This window comes from Geotrypetes seraphini, chromosome 12 (genome assembly GCF_902459505.1).
Source record: "Geotrypetes seraphini chromosome 12, aGeoSer1.1, whole genome shotgun sequence".
Lineage (NCBI taxonomy): Eukaryota > Metazoa > Chordata > Amphibia > Gymnophiona > Dermophiidae > Geotrypetes > Geotrypetes seraphini.
Genome location: NC_047095.1, coordinates 61,197,606 through 61,216,607, shown reverse-complemented (window position 1 = coordinate 61,216,607; position 19,002 = coordinate 61,197,606). Strand labels below are relative to the sequence as shown.

The following is a 19,002-nucleotide window of genomic DNA, read 5'->3' as shown; positions in this document are numbered from 1 at the left end:
AACAAATTGCCATCGCAGAGGTAGAAGACTGGAATGCTGAATTAGGGACAACGGGGAGAGCGTGAAAAATGCTGACTTGGGGGGCAGGGGTGAGAGATGCTGGGGGGAGGGGGGACAGGGGTAAGAGATGCTGGCTACGGGGGGGGGGGGGGGGGGGGGTGAAAACAGGGTTGAGAGACAGAGATGCTGGCTAGGGGAGGGGACAGGGATGACAGATATGCTGGCTCTTTGCTGTCTCCAGTATGATTTAATGAAAATACCGAATTGTACTGAAATTCTGGATGATAATTAGCAAAAATATTGTTTAAATATTGTCAAATAAACTTGTAGAATTTTGTGTGCAGAATTTGGATTTTTTTTGGGTGCAGCGATTTGAATTTTTTTGCACAGAATTCTGTCAGGAGTAAATGCCAAGATTAACGCCTTAATATACTAAAATTAATGACGATAGGAAGGGGGAGAAACTTACAGATGAGACATAATCCACAAGGCTCCTTGGCCCAAATTACTCTTCTTGCTACCAAAACAATGATATAAAGAAGAGCAAATCATGCTGCTTTTTTTTTTTTTAAAGGGGTTGATATTCTGTTGGCAATGTAAGGTTTTTTTTTTTTTTAGCCACTGGATATTCAATGCTAGGCCATATCTGGGTGCCAGCATTGAATATCAGGGTTTAGGGGGCTGGGTATCTCTTTTGCAATTAAGAGGTCCTTTTATCAAGGTGGTGCTAACTGACTTAGGGCTCCTTTTACTAAGCTGCGATAGCGGTTTTAACGCACGCTAGACGCTAACACCAGCATTGAGCTGGCGTTAGTTCTAGCCACGTAGCGTGGATTTAGCGTGCGCGGCAATTCTTCACGCGCTAAAAACGCTATCGCAGATTAGTAAAAGGCGCCCGTAGTGTACACTAAATGCTAAGGCATTCATTATATCCTATGGGCATCTTAGCTAAACCGGTTAGCGCACCTAAATAAAAAGACCCCGCCCCCCCCAAGTGTAATATTCAGCATTTAACTGCATAAACGACACACCATAACAACAGAACTGATTTTTACGTGGTCCAATCGAACTGCTAAACTTAGGTGATTAAGTGCTGAATATTTCAATCAGCCAAATAAGGAAAAACTTTAAAATTGTTCAAAAAAACTGTTGCAAATTGAATAGAGAACAAACTCATATAATCAAATTGATTTTCCTACCAGACCTCAAACACCCGAGGCACTACTTAATTTTCTCGTGCCCTTACAGGGGTGATGTGCTCATCGTCGGTCTTGGGGATCCTTTTATCAAGGTGTGGTAGGGGTTTAACCCGCGTTAAACCGCCTGCCGCGCTAGCCGCTAACGCCTCCATTGACGAGACATTAGTATTTTGGCTTGCCGCGGGGGTTAGCGCGTGTTGAAATGTCTGACGCGCTAACCCCCGTACCGCACCTTGATAAAAGGAGCCCTTGGTTTCACATGCACATTAATCGTGTTAATATTTAAACTTATAGGTTTAAAGTTGATAGTGTGCTTATGATTTGATAAAGGAAAAGCACTTATCTTTGTACCTGACGGCTGCCCAACCGTTTCCCTCTACGGTTTCATCAGGGGCTTCCTCAAATGTTCACACATTAACCAACAGGCTGGTTTTTGTGCAGGCCATTCTAAAAAAACGAGTAAAAAACTAAGAATAGAAAATGTGGTTAATGTGCGAACATTTGAGGAAGCCCCTGATGAAACTGTAGAGGGAAACGGTTGGGCAGCCGTCAGGTACAAAGATAAGTGCTTTTCCTTTATCAAATTATAAGCACACTACCAACTTTAAACCTGTAAATTTATATATTAACACGATTCATTATCTCTTCCTCTCTCTAAGATATCCCACGCCTTCTTGAATTCAGACATAGTCTCTGTCTTCACCACCTCTTCCATGCATCTACCACCCTTTCAGTAAAAAAAAAAGTATTTCCTTAGATTACTCCTGAGCCTATCACCTTTTAACTTTTATCCTATGCCCTCACATTCTAGAGCTTCCTTTCAAATGAAAGACTTGACTCATGCGCATTTACGCCATATAGGTATTTAAACGTCGCTATCATATCTCCCCTCTCCCACCTTTCCTCCAAAATATATATATTGAGAACTTAAGTCTGTCCCTATACACCTCATGATCAAGACCATGCACCATTTTAGCAGGCTTTCTCTGGACTGACTCCATCCTGTTTATAAACCAACTATATTGCAGGACAATAACATAAAAAAACTTCCTCACAACACAGCTTTAAATCACAATATAACAAAATATGATGCGTTACTTAACATACATCAATAATTTATTATATTATAATCACTATTATTCCTCACCATTACATTACACCAATGAGTCCACTCTCCATAACCTAACAATAAAAACTTTTAGCTGCCGGAATATTCCACAGCAGCCTGGAAAACCTGGAACCTATATCAGTCCAATGTGCTAAATATTCTTAACTTGGGCTGGCTGGTACACTTTGGATGACATCTCTGAAGACAAACTATCAACATTGCCTAAAATATATTCAGCATTGGATTTTGGTCCAAGAAGTGCAATGAATATCAAGATCGTTTGAAACATATTAAGAATATTTAGCACATTGGACTGATATAGGTTCCAGGTTTTCCAGGCTGCTGTGGAATATTCCGGCAACTAAAAGTTTTTATTGTTAGGTTATGAAGAGTGGACTCATTGGTGTAATGTAATGGTGAGGAATAATAGTGATTATAATATAATATATTGATGTTGTAGCCACCGAAGTTCCCAGGAATAGGTCAACAGCACCCCTGGTGGCCACAGCAAAAACTGACCTAGGCGCACTTCTCAGTAAGGAGATAGCCCTACAGGGTTTAAGGAAAAATAAAAGCCAAAACCACCAAAATGCTCACTGCCATCAAATTGCAAAATAATTTCAGAATGTGCCAGAGCATTTCAATACATTCGGATGCAGCAAAACAAACAAAAGGGAAAAATCCTGTGAAGCTCTCAGGATTTCCCTCCAAAAAGGAAATTTTATTTTTCTAAACAGTTTTTTTTCCAGAATTCTTTACTCCAAATCTGCCTAATGCAGACTCCAGGTAAGTCTTTATATGTTTTAGTAGTCCAGGCGTTCTACTACTACCTGTACTCACTGAAGCCTCCAGCTAAACAAAAGAACAGCGCTGGGGTCGGGAGAATTGCCTTAGGCTTGCTTTACCATGTAGCTCAATAAACCGCTCCAAAATGCCCACCCAGATAGTGGGAAACCTCTCCCTCATTAAGGCAAGACCCAGCTTCTTAAACAGTTCTGTCTGCAAGGCAAAACAAAAACCTTTGCATTAGCACACAGCAACGCTCCAATCATAAGGAAAAAAACCCAGTTCTTTTCTTCCGGACACTATCAAGTAGTGCTGCCCGATTCAGGAAAAAATATTTCAATTCGATTCAGCCTATTGAATTGATTTTTCGATTCGATTTTCCTGCCAAATTAGGTGGTTTTTTTCAAACATCCTGGTGGGTTTATTTTATAGCCTCTTCACCCTCTTTGCCTTCTCCTAACCACACTGGCGCTGTGGTGTAAACAAAAAAGATTTTTTCCTCTCTCTGTTAAATCCTAGCTCACGTTCGCAGTTTAACACCAGCTCTGGCAGGATACACATTTCAAATCTGACATATTGTACTGTAATCTCAAAAGAGAAAATAAAATTATTTTTTTCTACCTTTTGTTGTCTGGTCATTATTCAAATCATGTTGGTTCCACACTCTGGTTGTCTTCTGATAACGTGCTTGCCAGTGTCTCCTTCTTTCTTTGTGCTAACCATCCAAACCGGAAGTTACATTAGATGGATGGGCTCAGTTTTTTGTAAAAACGAATCGATTCGAATCAATTCACCCAAAGTGAATCAGTGAATTGATTCGAATCATGAATCGGGCAGCTACTAACTAGTCTCAGATTCAGATCCAGAGATTGGGCAGGCCAGTCGATTGACTCGATGTTGTTGTGACACTTCCAGTTGATCACCTGTTTGGAGCAAGGTTGTTGTCATCTTGGAAAATGAGCAGGCCTGGAAACAGCCGCTGAATTGATGGCACCATGCACTTTTGCAGTATTGTGATGTACTTGGTCTTGTTGACCATTCCACTGACAATGTGCAGATGTCCGACGCCACTGGTAGCTATGCAGACCTAGAATATGACCTCCAAAGGATGCTTCACAGTGAGGTTGAAGCACTCAGGCTAGAACTCCTCTTCAGAAAACCTCCTCACATAGGTGTGGTTACCAAACAGGCAGAAGGTGCTTTCGTTACTGAAAAGCACCTTTTCCCACATTTTACATGTCCAGCTTGAGTGTTTCCACGCTCACTTGATCCGGTTGCGCCTTTGGACGCCAGTCATCGGAGACATGTCGCATGCTTTGTAGCCCCGCAAACCAAACTGCAGGCACCGGTGATGAACTGTTGATGAGCTGACACTGACATGACACTCGTTTGCCCACTCGCACAGTAGCCAAGGTCAACTTGCAATTAGTCAATGAAACGTGTCAAAGCGCATGGTCTTGGCATGATGTTGATGCTTGCGGACGACCGGTCCGAGGCTTGTCTACCACTGAAGCCGTCAATTTCTTCCTGTGTACAATCTTTACTACTGCGCTGTAACTGCAGCTGACTTTGCTGGCATTCTGGTGGCTCGAAAATCCTTCCTCACTCTTCACTGACACCCACACACGCTCCTCCAGCGTCAGGTTCCAAGTCTTGCTCACGGTTGATGCAGAAAGTGTATGAAACTCCAAAATCCTGTGCTTTGTTTATAGCTGCCTTGTTACCTAGACATCTGGACTGTGATTGGCTCTATCCCATTAACTAGCATCAACTTTATGATTCTACCCCTCCCTTCCACAGAGATACACGCGCCTGCAATCATACATATGGTCTGAATGTGATATGATATATGCATACATAATCTCTATCTCTCCCCCTACCATTTTTGGGGCACAGACCTTAGAAGTCTGTCCGGCACCAACTGCTGTTGAATCCCATTCTAGTCTTGATCCTGATTTAAGCTATTTATATACTGCCTATCAATGGAGGTTGTTTAAGCTTTTTACATTCAGGTACTCAAGCATTTTTCTCAGGACCCAGAAGGTAGAAGTCTGCCAGGCATTAGACTTTACTTCCCAACCTCTGGAATTGCTGTCAAAGCTCACTCCAGCTATGAGGCCATTTAAGCTTTGTTTTAATTTCATTCCATCCTTTTACTGGATAAGGATCCTCTTTGTTTATCTCCCCCATTCTTGAATTCTGTCACTGTCAGGCATCCCCCCCCCTTTCAGCAGAAAGTATTTCCTGATGGGTAGCGCAGGCTGGGGATGCAGGCTGCTGGTTTGCTTGGTGCATTAGATACTCTGGGTCTCTGTTGGTCTGTTGAACCATTGGCCAGTGGTGATTTTCTCTGCCAGGCCATGCAAGCTTAAATATAGCATGAGTTAAAAAAAGATGAATTCAAAAAACTAGAATATGACAATTACAAATGTACGCTTTAACAAAATAAATATTCCTGATAAAATAAAGAGAGGCTACTTACATGCAGGAACTTTGCATGGAGAGGAGATGTTTATATTGGGGTCGGGAGGGAGGAACTGGCCATGTAAAATTTAATTTGAAACTACTGTATTTGCATTCTTTCCTGTTGAAAACTGGTACAAAGTCCATGAAATGCATTGAGGCTGAGCCTCTGAAAATTGCCCCCATAATATTACGGTATATGAAAACATGGAAGGCAAAGCACTGTCCTGCCTATATTAATCCCTTTCTACTCTATTGCAGTGGATCTGAGCAGAGTGTTCTGTGGCCATCCTGACCCACTGTTAAGTTCTCTATTAATGTATGAAAAAAAAAAAAAAAGAGGTTATGGCTGAGACTACAAAGGTCCACTAATTTGGCATCTTAATGTGCCCTAAGGCCTTCAGGATTCTTCTGTGACAGTCACTTGCACTGAAGCACAACAGTAGAGGGAAGCTCAGTTCAAGATGTGCCATGCACCCGAGCAAGGCGATTTTCTTCGTGTTTGCTCAGCTCAGACGTGTATCTAATTAGATCAAGTTGCTTCTCCGATCCCAGAACCCCCTTATTAGAGAAGCAAGGCGAAGAGAAGTCTGTTTCTTTGCTCCACGTCTGGCACACTCCGATTGTGCAAGCGCTATTTTCTTAATGAACAGACTGCAAGCAGATGGAAACCTACCATGCACTTGGGTATAATTAACGATACACAGCCTAATCAAAACTCAGGGGTTTCGAAACTCAACTTAGTATCTTAACAGCGAGGTCCTTCTCTCGATTTTCTTTGCACTTTGAAGATTAGGCAACAGTTTTAGGCTACAGCATCGAGACTAAGCCAGGAGTGGGGCCCCTCTCTAGCCTGGATTGCTGCTACCTTCTGTTTTCCCGGGTGCCCAGGGACAACAGAGTTTGCAAATGTTTACACCATTAGCCAATTAACTAGCAATTCGCTTCCTGCATCTGTCAATAAACAAAGCTGCGGATGCTTTGTTTTCAGCTGCTAGGCCGTTTTGGTCCAGAAGGCTTCTTCACTGTACTTAATTAGCATCTTAGGCATCATCTCCTTTTGTCATTTTTGGTTTGTAAATGTGTTGTTCACCTCAAAGAACAGAAGCTTTATTAGTGTACATTCCTCCTTGCAAAAAAAAAAAATATATATATCAATAATAATAAAATATTAAGCGTGCATGCGCACTCGCGTCGCGTGTTCCCTGTTCCGTCGCAACGGCACGAGTGCGCATGCGCGCTTATACGTCACAGTCTCCTTTTTTTACAGCCTGGCTCGCTGAGAGGGAGAGCGTCGCTGGCACCAGGGAGGGACGCCAGTTCAGCTCGGTCGCTCCGTCTCTGCTGTCTCAGCAGCCTGCCCTGCTCCCTCGAGAAGGGCTCCCGATGGCGGTACTGCTGCTGGTGGCACTGCTCCTGCTACTGTGTGCGAGCGACGCGCCGGAGCTGGACCCCGCGAACGGCAGAGGTGAGGATGGATTGATGGGAGATGCTGGACTGTTGGGGGGGATAGACAGAGGGGAGATTCTGCTTTGGTGGGGGTTGGGGTAAGGAAGGGATGCCTACTGCTGCACAAGGGGAGCAGGAAGAGGTGCTAATGGACAGGGGGGAAAAAGGAAGGGAGGCATACTGATGGACAGGGGGATCAGGAAGAGGTGCTGATGGACAGGGGGAAAAAAGGAAGGGAGGCCTACTGCTGGACAGGGGGAGTAGAGGGAGCAGGAAGAGGTGCTGATAGATAGGGGGGGAAAAAAAGGAGGCCTACTGATGGATGGGGGGGAAGGAAGGGAGGCGTACTGCTGGACAGGGGGAGCAGGAAGAGGTGCTGATGGACAGGGGGGAGGTAAAGACAAGGGAGAAGGGCTGCTGCTGGATAAGGGGAGGTAAAAGAAGGGAGAATGGACAGGGGAAGCACGCAAGGGGTGGTGATGAACAGCCAAAACAAAGAAAGACAGAAATACAGAAAGCAGCTAAGGAGATGGAGAGAGAAAAAAGTAAAGACAGACACACACATACATTCTAGCACCCATTAATGTAACGGGCTATAAAGCTAGTATATATATATATATATATAATAATATATAAATATTTATTTATTTTGCAAGGAGGAATGTACACATATACACACACAACCCCTCCCAAAAGAAAACCAGGATTAAAACAGTTCTCACAAGAGAGCAAGTGAAGGCAGCTGGTGATGAAAGTTAAATATGTTATAATTTCAAATAGGCACAAGAACGTCCACCGGAATACTGGATTTGGATTTAAATAAGGGTGTTTCATCCAAATAAGATCTCAAAAATCTTACAATTTACTACTGGTGAAGCAAGCACAGCTGGGCCTCTAGGGCTCAAATGTTTGGATTCTGAGGTCCGAGCAATATTCCAATTTCTAAAGAACACACGAGAATCAGTTATTGCCTCTTATACAGGATTATAAAGGGACGTGCCACACAAGGTCGGTAGCTCTCTTGATTTGCCTACAAAATTGTACGCTAAAGACATGCAAACCCTACACAAAGTTTAAGCATACTTTATTACCTCATGTCCCCCCCTCCCCAATTTTGTAACTGGACTCTGGTAAGGAAAGTATTTTTAAGCGAGTTCATCTGCTGAAAAAACAAACCAAAACCCTTTCAAAATTGACTCCCCTCTCAGCGGATAAAAGTGTAGATGCTGCTTACATAGTAAATGTTGCAGATAAAGACCTGAATGGTCCGTCCCAGGGGTAGGCAATTCCAGTCCTCAAGAGCTGGAGCCAGGCCAGGCTTTCAGGATCTCCACAATGAATATGTACAAGATGGATTTGCACACACTGTCTCCTTGAGATGCAAATCTATCTCATGCATATTTATTGTGGAAATCCTGAAAACCTGACCTGGCTCCAGCTCTCGAGGACTGGAATTGCCTACCCCTGGTCCATCCAGTCTGCCCAATAGTTACACTCATTATAAATTCATGCTTAAATTAAATTGTCTTTTAAAAAAAATATATTACTGGGTCATTGACCATAGAAGTCCGCCGAGATCTATTGGAGTTACTGTGGAAGCTCACTCTAGCCTACTCAAACCATCTCATCATTTGCGGGATACAGACCGTAAAAGTCTGCCCAGCACCGTCCCCATGTTCTAAATTACTGGAGTTCCCGTCAAAGCCCATCGTAAACCAAATTGCACAGACCATTCAAGTCTGCCTAGTATAGACCCCTTGTTTTTTTCTAATTTTCTAATTAGAGATCCATTGTGTTCATCCCATGCTTTTTTGAATTCCATTACTGTTTTCATCTCCATGACCTCTTTAACAATTTCCTAACGTTACTCCTAAGTCTACCACCCCACAACTTCGATTTATGCCCTCTAGTTTTATCAATTTCCCTTCTCTAAAAAAGATTTAGTTCTATATTAATACCTTTCAAGTATTTAAATGTCTATATCATATTACTCCTATCCCTCCTCTCCTCTAGAGTATATATATTCAGGTCTTCCTGTCTCTTTTCGTACATTTTTGGCACAAACCCCCTAGCATTTTCACTGTCTGTCTCTGAACCTCTTCAGGTCTTCTTATATCCTTAACCAGATACGGCCTCAAAAACTGAACACAATACTCCAAGTAGATGTATGGGGCATCGATACATCTTTTCTTCTTCTGGTTACTCCTGTCTCTGTTCAAGGACTTAGCTGACAAAAGACGACTTGAGCTCCAACGCTGTCACGTCTTCTCCAATCTTCCCAACAAGCGACCTTGTTGCACCAATGTTTGGCTCTTCAGAAGAACAAACAATACAGCGTTGGAGCTCAAGTCGTCTTTTGTCAGCTAAGTCCTTGAACGTGCCTCTGGCATGTTAACCGAAACACGGACCGTGCCGGGTCCCCTGGTTTGTACTAAAGGTGGTGACAATAACCGCAACCAATAATTGTTTTAATAAACCTAGCCTGCATCTTATACTCTTGTCTGCTCTGATTGTTTTTCACTAAAGGCCTGTTGGATTTTGTTTTTGTAGGATCCAGCAGGTAACATTTCTCATCTATTCTATTGCTTCATTCTTCCATCTTCAGCCTCAGCCCCACGCATTGCTGACTTATACCGGCTGTAATGCTGATTATTCTGTGACTGCCTGAAAGATGACAGCCAATAATGGATGCCTCTTTAGGCCATTTGGTGAACTAAATTGCTGCAACTGCTCCATCCTCAGCCAGGCCTGCATAACTCTTAGGACCTAAAATATTAAAGGATGATCTATATGCCATGTGGATTCTGAATTCCATTGTAATATCTGCAAGGATAATCTCACCATGTTTTAGAGAGATTATAGATTGCATGTGCCATTATGCGACGATTACAACTAATGCAAAACACTAATCTTCGGTCTAAAGAAGTTCGATCACGTGACGCCATACTTCAAACAGCTACACTGGTTGCCGATGGAAGCTCGTGTAAAGTTTAAGTTCGCCTGCCTCTGTTTTAAAGTTTTCTACGGTCTAACCCCTAAATACATCACTGACCTCTTCTCCTTCTCAGCCAACAAACACAAGAGAAGCTCCCACTCGCACTTCGTTTCTCCCCCGGTTAGAGGATGCAAACTAAAAAAACACCATGAGCATCTTCTCTCACATCAGGCTGCCCTATGGGGTAAAGACCTAGAACAACTCCTATTGCCCACCACTTATGAGGTATTCAGGAAACGCCTCAAAACCCACCTATTCCTGAAATACCTAGACAGCTGACCCACTTCCCTCCTTCCCCTCTCTTGCCCTTTCTCCCCATTGTTCCCACATCCCTTAAGTTAACTCAACTTGTATGTCAACTCAACTTGTACCCCACTAATCTTCTGTAAACCGCATAGAACTTAACGGTATTGCGGTATATAAACTGTTATTATTATTATTATCTGCGTACAACAGTTTTCCACTCTCCAAGAACACATCATCATCTCAAAGGAACCTAATTTCGCTTCCGACTCCAGATTTCCATCCTGTTTGTGCACTGTTAGACTGGTATGCTCACTAGCACCATGCACCATCATGCACGAGGTCCTGGAATCATCATGCCTTAATATCCTTCCTACCATCATTAAGATTTTCAACCTTTCTGGTGGTATTGAACCATTTGGATTAAATCAAACTTGTATTAACTGCTCTCTCTCAACATCAAGATGGATTATTTTCTTGTTTATTTAACTGCTGTTGAAACTAGGTAATTAAAAGGATTTCAAAAATCTTAATACGCTAAACAGAACCAACTGGTTTTGAATTATTAAGCAACATTTTAGATGCATCTGAATAACCTTAAATGACTTAACTGCCACCTGATCCCAAGCTATGGATCAGCTAAATCAAGTGTGAAAAGAGCAGGAGTCTTAGGTTATTAAGGCATGCAGATACAGTAAACAGAGAGCTTAATTCTCGAGCATTTTATCTGCAAGAACCATTACCTCAAAGAAATGGCTTAAACAGGAACATGCAAAACAGAGCATAAATACTCTGGCTAAATCACAGAAAAGTACTAAGTGTTTAAATGAAGCCTGTTTGGCTAAGCAATTCTATTGAAAAGACTTTCCAAATACACTACAGTCTCCATTTCACAAAATTCAAGCCAAGAAAAAAGGTCAGGTATCTGAATGCACATCGTATATTGTCTCAGGCTCCGAAAAAAAAAAATAAAAAAAAAGCTGAACTTAAAACACAAGAACTGTCACACTGGATCAGACCAAAGGTCCATCAAGTCCAGTATCCTGTTTCCAACGGTGGCCAATCAAGTATCTGGCAGAATTCCAAAATGTAGCTAAACTCCATGTTGCTTTTGCCCATGGTTAAGCAGTGTCTTTGAGCAAAACACCAATCAGGATTTAGAAATCAAATCCTATATAATAAAACGCTAGCCGCGCATGCGCACTCAGACCTGCGTGATCTGTAATCCCTGATCTGTAGGTCCGTGGCCAGAGTGCGTATGCGGTGGCTAGACAAAGCGGGAGAAACAGACTCAGGATGGGAGGATGCGCCGCAGCAAAGTGCTGCACAAGTACTGGAGGGGGAGAGACATATCGCTTCTGCACATACCTCCCTCCAGCGTTGGCAGCCGCAGCACGTTAAACAGGCTGCTTCGCGACTTTCTCCTGCAGTTGAGTCCCTCTGCCGCTTCACTAATGATGTCATCAATGATGCAACAGATAGACTCAACGGCAGAAGAAAGCCGTGAACCAGCCTGTTTAGCGTGCTGCGGCTGCCAACGCTGGAGGGAGGTTTGTTATTAAAGTCATCTCGCCGGGAGGGTCGCAGAGTCAGCGGGGGTTGGGCTGAGAGGGGAGAGAAGCGTCTGCCTCGGGTGCTTCAGGCAGCAGCAGCGTTTACAATTCGCTGCTGTTGCGGCTTCAGGCCTTCCTCTCTGGCCGGTCCTGCCTACTTCCTGTTTTCATGAACACAGGACCCGCCAGAGAGGAATACCTGAAGCCAGCAACAGCAATGAATTGTGAATGCTGCTGTTGCCCGATGAAGTAGTTGAAGGAGGAAAGTGAGCAGAGGGGGAGAGAATGGCTTGGAGGGAAGAACAGATGGCAGGGCATGGAGGGAAGGAGGAACGTATGCCAGACCAAGGGAAAAGGAAAGAGGAGATGGAGAGAGGCCATATGGGACAGAGAGAGAGGGGGCGGACACTGGATGGAAAGAGAAGAGAGGGCAGTGAATGGAAGAGGCAACATAGAGGGTGAACAGTATTCTAGCACCCGTTAATGTAACGGGCTTAATGACTAGTTCAACTATAATAAGCAACACTTCTACTAGTGTCTAATAGAAGCATTCAAGTGATATTGAAACTTGAGTCCATCAGCGAGCTGAAGTTTGGAGGAGAAAGCCTCAGGGCCCTGTCTCCTCCTTACGGAGATCAGGCAAGAACATCTCATCGACATTTAAAAACCTCCAAAGTAAGTCGCTAAGATGGCTCTGTGCAATGCAAATAAAGTATATCAAATGAGTTAGAATTAGAGAATGACATGGGGAAAAAATTTTATCACCGTTCCTGCCCCATCCCCGTGAGCTCGTCCCCACAAGCTCAGTCCCCATCCTTGCCCTGTCCCCGCGAGCTCAGTCCCCATCTCTGCCCTGTCACCGTGAGCTCAGTCCCCGTCCTGCAAACTGTCAGATCCCATTCGCATAAGCCTCGAATAGTTATGATTTTATACTGAACTTATTTTATTAAAGTATAAAAAGAAACAATATTCTATACAATCAAGCTAACAGAATACTTCAGTCACACATGGCAAGAATAATGTTAGGGGAGTGCAACTAGGGCAACTGCCCCCTGGTCAGAGAGAGAGAGCCCTAAGCCAGCTGGAAGCTAAAGAAGCACAGCCTGGACTTTGCGGTCCCCAGTTATGTCTAATACCAGCTCTAGCAGGATACATTTTTCAAATCTGAAATATTCTAATCACAAAATATAAAATAAATTTATTTCTTTTCTTTTTGTTGTCTGGTAATTTTATTCTTCAAATCACATTGGTCTCAGGCTTTGGTTTTAGGGTCCTTCTGTCTTCATCGTGGCATGGCTGGCTCCTGAAGGTAAAATAGGCGCAAGAGGAGCTGGGGAGGAGATGCTGAGTTTGACACAGGCACAATTTTTTTACCACAGGAGTAAGACTTTTCACCACTCCCACGGGGCGGTAAAAGGTCTTGACCCCCATACCCGCAGGGCGGTGAAAGGTCTTGTCCCCATTCCTGCGGTAAACCAGTTGCAAATGTCTCCATTCCTGCGGGTTTACTGCGGTGACCCGCGGTTTACGGTCCCCGTGTCATTCTCCAGTTAGAATAACTGACAGAAAACCACCACACTTATCTGTACTAGATCCGGTAACACACAGACGATGGCAGAGTTTCATCTCCGCAGGTACTTCAAGGTGTGAACTCCATGTGCAAAATCACATCAGTGTAAAGCTGTCAGAAAGTGACAATGTAACAGAATAGCTCCTTGGTTTAGTTAAATGAAGACCCACGCTCTCAATCGGACACCATTATTGTTGTTCTTCATGCGCAAAAATGGTCAACCCACCCTGAACACGTATTTAAATGATCTGCTCAAATGACGTTATATCCTGTGCAATTTTACAGAAAACAATTTTTATTGATGGTAACAATCGGGCAATAATATACAAGCTCCAAGCGAGAAAACCCCCCAAAACAAAACTACAATAACCGGTCAGAACTGACCAATAAAGCACCATCAGTTTTTTCAAATAAATGAGCAAAAACAATCCCCTCCCCAATCCCAACAGAAAATAGGTAAATTGCAGTCCACCATCTCAGGACCCTGTACTCTTATAGGTCCAGAGGAAGAATATCATAAACCCCCCCCCATCCTACACTATTACTGTAGAAACAAAGAAAGAAATATATACAGCCCCAACAAGAACAAGAAATACAATGAACTCAACTTGCAGTAAAGCAAAACAGTACTCATCACCACCCATCCCCCCCCTCCCAAGACCTCTGTCCCACCAGGCCCAATTTTACATAGGTTAGCTATGTACTGCAGAAAATGAGGAAAAGGGAACTAAAGGATTGCCACATTAAGCGTGAGGAAAAGTTCCAAGTGTATTAAGGTGATAACTATGAGCGGAGCTAAGGTCCCCATATAGAACAAAAATACTTAGAACGCTTAAAAGTAAATTTCAAGTGGGTGGAGAAATCTCATGCTGGCCCTAGGCCCTCTGCTCTGGGCACACCCATGATCTCTATACGAGAAATTTGGCGCTGCTGCTTGGTGCTAACTGCTTGCTTGCTGGCTCCCACGAAAATTAGCTGGAGCCAGTAAGGAAGCTGCTCAGCACCGAGCAGCAGCGCTAAACTGTGCTCCTGCTTGTGCCACTCAGCGGCCGAAGAAAGTTGCGGCAGCCGGTTAGCAGCGGGGCAGGAACTTGGAAAAATTCGCTCCTGCCCGCTGCACCTTGAACCAGGGATCGGCAGATGAGGTATGAGGCTAGGGTAGGGAGGGGGGCAGGGTGTAGTGTCTGGGAGGGAAGGTGCAGAGTCTGATGGGGGGAAGGAAGTATGGGTGCTGGGTGCAGAGCCTGACAGGAGAGGGAAGAAGGGAAAGAAGGGAGCTGGGTGCAGTGCCTGACAGGGGAGGGAGGGAAGGGGGCTGGGGTGAAGAGCACTTGAATATTAAGCCACCCGACTTATATTCGAGTCAATCATTTTTCCTCCACTTTGGGGGGGAAAAGGGGGTCTCGACTTATATTCGGATTGACTTATATTCGCATATATATGGTAATTGCTCTGAGTTGCAGAATTAATTAGATACCTAGTGGAACTACATGGCATGTTCCTTGGTCTTTGTTTAAGTATCTTTATTGATTCAAGAGAAGATACAATATACAGTAGGTGACCATTCCATAACAATAAAGGCCAAATGAAAAAATACACAAAAACATACAATGACTATACGCTGTATATGTTTGGTAGCGCTCTAGAAATAATTAGTAGTAGTGAGGAGAGAGTTGAAATCATCCATTGAACAAATTTCTCATTATATACAAAAATCCCCAAAAACCTAATCATGCGTAGCTTAAAAAAAAAAAATTTTGATTACTTGACTAATGTGATCCTGATATGATAGTTTCTGGTCCAAAATAACTCCCAGAATTTTAATGCTAGAAACTTCCTGGAGGGGCGAACTATTTATTTTTATGGGAGATTTTAGAGAGAGACCTTCTTTCCATGGAAACAAGATAGTTTGCGATTTCTTTGTGTTCAGGGATAGCATATTGTTCTTTAACCGTTGAGAAATTTTCCCTAATTTTTCAGTTATTTCATGAAGATCATGTGGATTCTCTGTATTAAGTGGATGAAGAAGTTGTACATCGTCAGCGTACGCATAGGTGGTAAATCCGATGGATTGACTCAGAGTGATTAAGGTAGCGAGAAAGATATTAAAGAGAAGAGGAGAGAGAATTGAGCCTTGTGGAATACCATAATTAGCTGTGATGGTGTCAGAAATGGAGTTATTTAAGCCAACTTTTGCTGAGCGTTCTGAAAAATAGGATTGAAACCAGCTTAGTACTTGATCACTAATTCCAACTGAAGCCAGCCTACTGAGGAGTAGAGAATGATCTATGGTATCGAAGGCTGCAGAGAGATCTAGGGATGTTAGAATAACAGAGCTAAGGTGGTCCAGATGGTAAAGAATTATTGTAGTTAGAACTTCATACCAACTGTGAAGCATAGAGGTAGAAGTGTCATGGTTTGGGGATGCTTTGTTGCAGCAGGACCTGGCTAGCTCACTATAATAATAATAATAATAACAACAGTTTATATACCGCAATACCGTGAAGTTCTATGCGGTTTACAAAAGATTACAATAGGTACAAAATGAATCCATATCCATGGTATCATAGAATCCACCATGAATTCTACCGTGTATTCCCTTATCTTGCAAAAGCGCATTTAATTAGTCTAGCTGGTCCTCAGAGAGTGGTGATAGATCCAGAGATTGAAAAAATTCAGAACACTGAGTGGTAGAAAATGAGCTAGTGTCAAATAGGAACGAATAAAATTATTTTTGTATGTCAGCTCCCACAGTGTAATGGGTCCGCTGGCTACCTTTACTCAGGTTAATACAACTTTTAGATAACCTTTGCCGAACAAAAGATGCTAAGAGTTTACCAGTCTTATTTCACCACTGATCCAGTCGAAACTTATACTACTAATCATTTCTGTAGAGCTAATAGACATATGCAGCAGTGTCCATCAAAACACAGAAGAGACAGCCCCTGCTCAAAAGAGTTTACAGTCTAGTCAAGACAGACAAACTGGACAAGAAGGAGCATCAATATACAGTGCTCAGTTGGGAGAATTACAGAGGGAATGATAAGACAGATATTGGTGCTTAGCTAGTGGGTTGGAGTTTGGAATTGAAAGCATCTTCAAAGAAGCGGGCTTTGAGTCTGGATTTGAAGACTGTCAGAGATGGAGCCTAACATATCGCATTAGGCAGTTTGTTCCAGGCATACAGTGCAGCAAAGTAGAAGGGATGGAGTCTGGAGTTGGCTTTTGAGGAGAAGGGTACAGGTAAAAGAGACTTATCCTATGAGTGGAGTGCCCGGGGCTATGGGAGGGGAGAGATGTGAGATACTAAGGAGTTGTGGAGCGAATACACTTGTATAACTTAATGCTAGACAAGGCTTCACATCCAGCACGGTCTGCATGTGCTTTCTAGCCTCAAAATGTGCCCTATGGGTACTCTCCAAGGGGCTCAACAAGAATTACCTCCTCGCCTCCCTTAACCAGGTGGCAGCCTATATGAGATCTGCTTCCCTCTTTTTATTGAGTTGCACTACAAAGGCAATGCTTTTACGTCTAAGGATAGCCTTGGCTGTCTCCCAATAGATTCTCAGTCCCAGCTCTGCTATGTCATTCTCAGCCAGATAATCTAATTAGGCCTGTCGGAGATGCACCCGGAAATTTTTGTTTAAATAAAATGTGGGGTTTATGTGCCATCTCTGGTGAGTGATCAGAAAGATCTGCCAACCCTATAGCCGTGGAGTCAGTGGAAAGAAGAATGCAATCCAAGCATGTGTGGATCCCATGAGGGTAGAAGAAAAAAGTATAATTATGCTCCTTCACATCCCTGGGGCACTTGGGGCTTACTCTCCGAGACGTTAATTATTTTATGAGTAGACTTACTCCCTTCTCCTTATGATCTTAAAACACAACTCCACACAATGAACAAATTAATTGTAACACATGATGAATCTTATCCAATGTGTCCAAACTTTGAGGCTGGCATTGGCAATCCAGAAGAGGCAGAGACATTACCCAAGACATTATACACAGCCACACTCAAAATTGGCAAATGGTGAGATCTGTCTCTGAAGTTTGAGGCTTTTTTCTCCACTTTCGTTGATTTTCTGCCTCTTTTGGAACAAATTACATTTGTGATGCCATATAACAAATTAGTTTGCTTTGCTGGAATTGTTTTACCTTTTTTTGAAATTACATGTACAAAAATAGCCCATTTGGAGAAACTGCCCCTGGGACACACTGAAGATCCATCAAGCCCAGTAGACAAAAGCAGAAAGCCTGTGAGGGAATCCGTGCGATTGTTGGATCATCAAGGAACAAAAGGGGCACTTAGGGAGGACAAGGCCATAGCAGAAAGACTAAATGAATTCTTTGCTTCAGTCTTTATGGAAGAAGATGTAAGAGATCTATCTAAACGGGAAATGTTTTTCAAGGGAGATGATGCAGAGAAATTGAAAGAAATATTGGTGAACCTGGATGATGTACTGAGCCAAATTGACAAGTTAAAGAGTGATAAATTACTTGGATCAGGTGGTATACATTCCAGGGTACTGAAAAAAAATCAAACATGAAATTGCTGATTTGCTGTTAGTAATCTGTAACCTATCGCTAAAATCTTAGTACCTGAAGATTGGAGGGTGGCTAATGTTACACCAATTTTTTAAAAGGATTCCATCAGTGATATGGGAAATTACTGACTGGTGAGCCAGGAAAAATCGTTGAAACCATTATAAAAAATAAAATTACAGAACACGTAAACAAACATGGTTTAATGGTGCAGAGTCAGCATGGATTCAGCCACCGGAGGCCTTGCCTCACCAATCTGCTGCATTTTTTTGAAGGTATGAATAAACATGTGGATAAAGGAGAACCGGTTGACGTAGTGTATCTAAATTTTCAGAAATCTTTCGACAAAGTTCCTCATGAGAGGCTCCTGAGAAAATTAAAGTCATGGGATAGGAGGCAATGTTTTGTTGTGGATTAGGAATTGGTTATTGGACAGACAACTGGAGGAGGGTAAATAGTGGAGTGACGCAGGGATCTGTACTAAGACCAGTGCTATTTAGCATATTTATAAATGATTTGGAAATTGGAACAATGAGTGAGGTAATTAAATTTGCAGATGACCCTAAACAGTTTAGGCATGTGAATTGTGAAAAATTGCAGACAGACCTGGGCATTCAAATGGCAGATGAGATTTAATGCGAACAAATTCAATGTAATGCAAAAAGCATCATTATTGGTCAATTTGAACTGGTCAAATTATAAAAAAAAAAACAGAAAAAAAGCTTTCTAGACTGATTTTGGTTTGAGCTGATTAGATTGACTTAAGATCTCTTAACCTTGACAATCTGTTTAGGCTTGTCATTTCTGATGCAAGTTGAGAGACGAGTCAGACTTATCCCTGTTCCAAGTCTTCTCAGCATGTCTAATCTGATGTTTACATAAGGAAATCCTTGGATGGAACGAAGATTGAGACAGCTTGCAAGGCAGGGAAAGCTCATGACAAGGAGCCAGATCATCTAAGGAGGCTCATAGATACTAGAGATTGAATGACTCCATTAACACAATGTATACTATCAGAAGACCTTGATTTAATAATGCGCCTTCCATTGAAACTTTATGTTTACCTATATATTATTATAAATTTTGTTCATTTA

General features: G+C 42.7%; 1 protein-coding gene across 1 annotated transcript in view; it reads right to left on the bottom strand.

Moving 5' to 3' along the window:
- The window catches only part of FAF1 (Fas associated factor 1), a 559,433-nt gene that overhangs the window by 1,536 nt on the left and 538,895 nt on the right, over window positions 1–19,002 (bottom strand). The gene's annotated exons all lie outside the window — the stretch shown is intronic.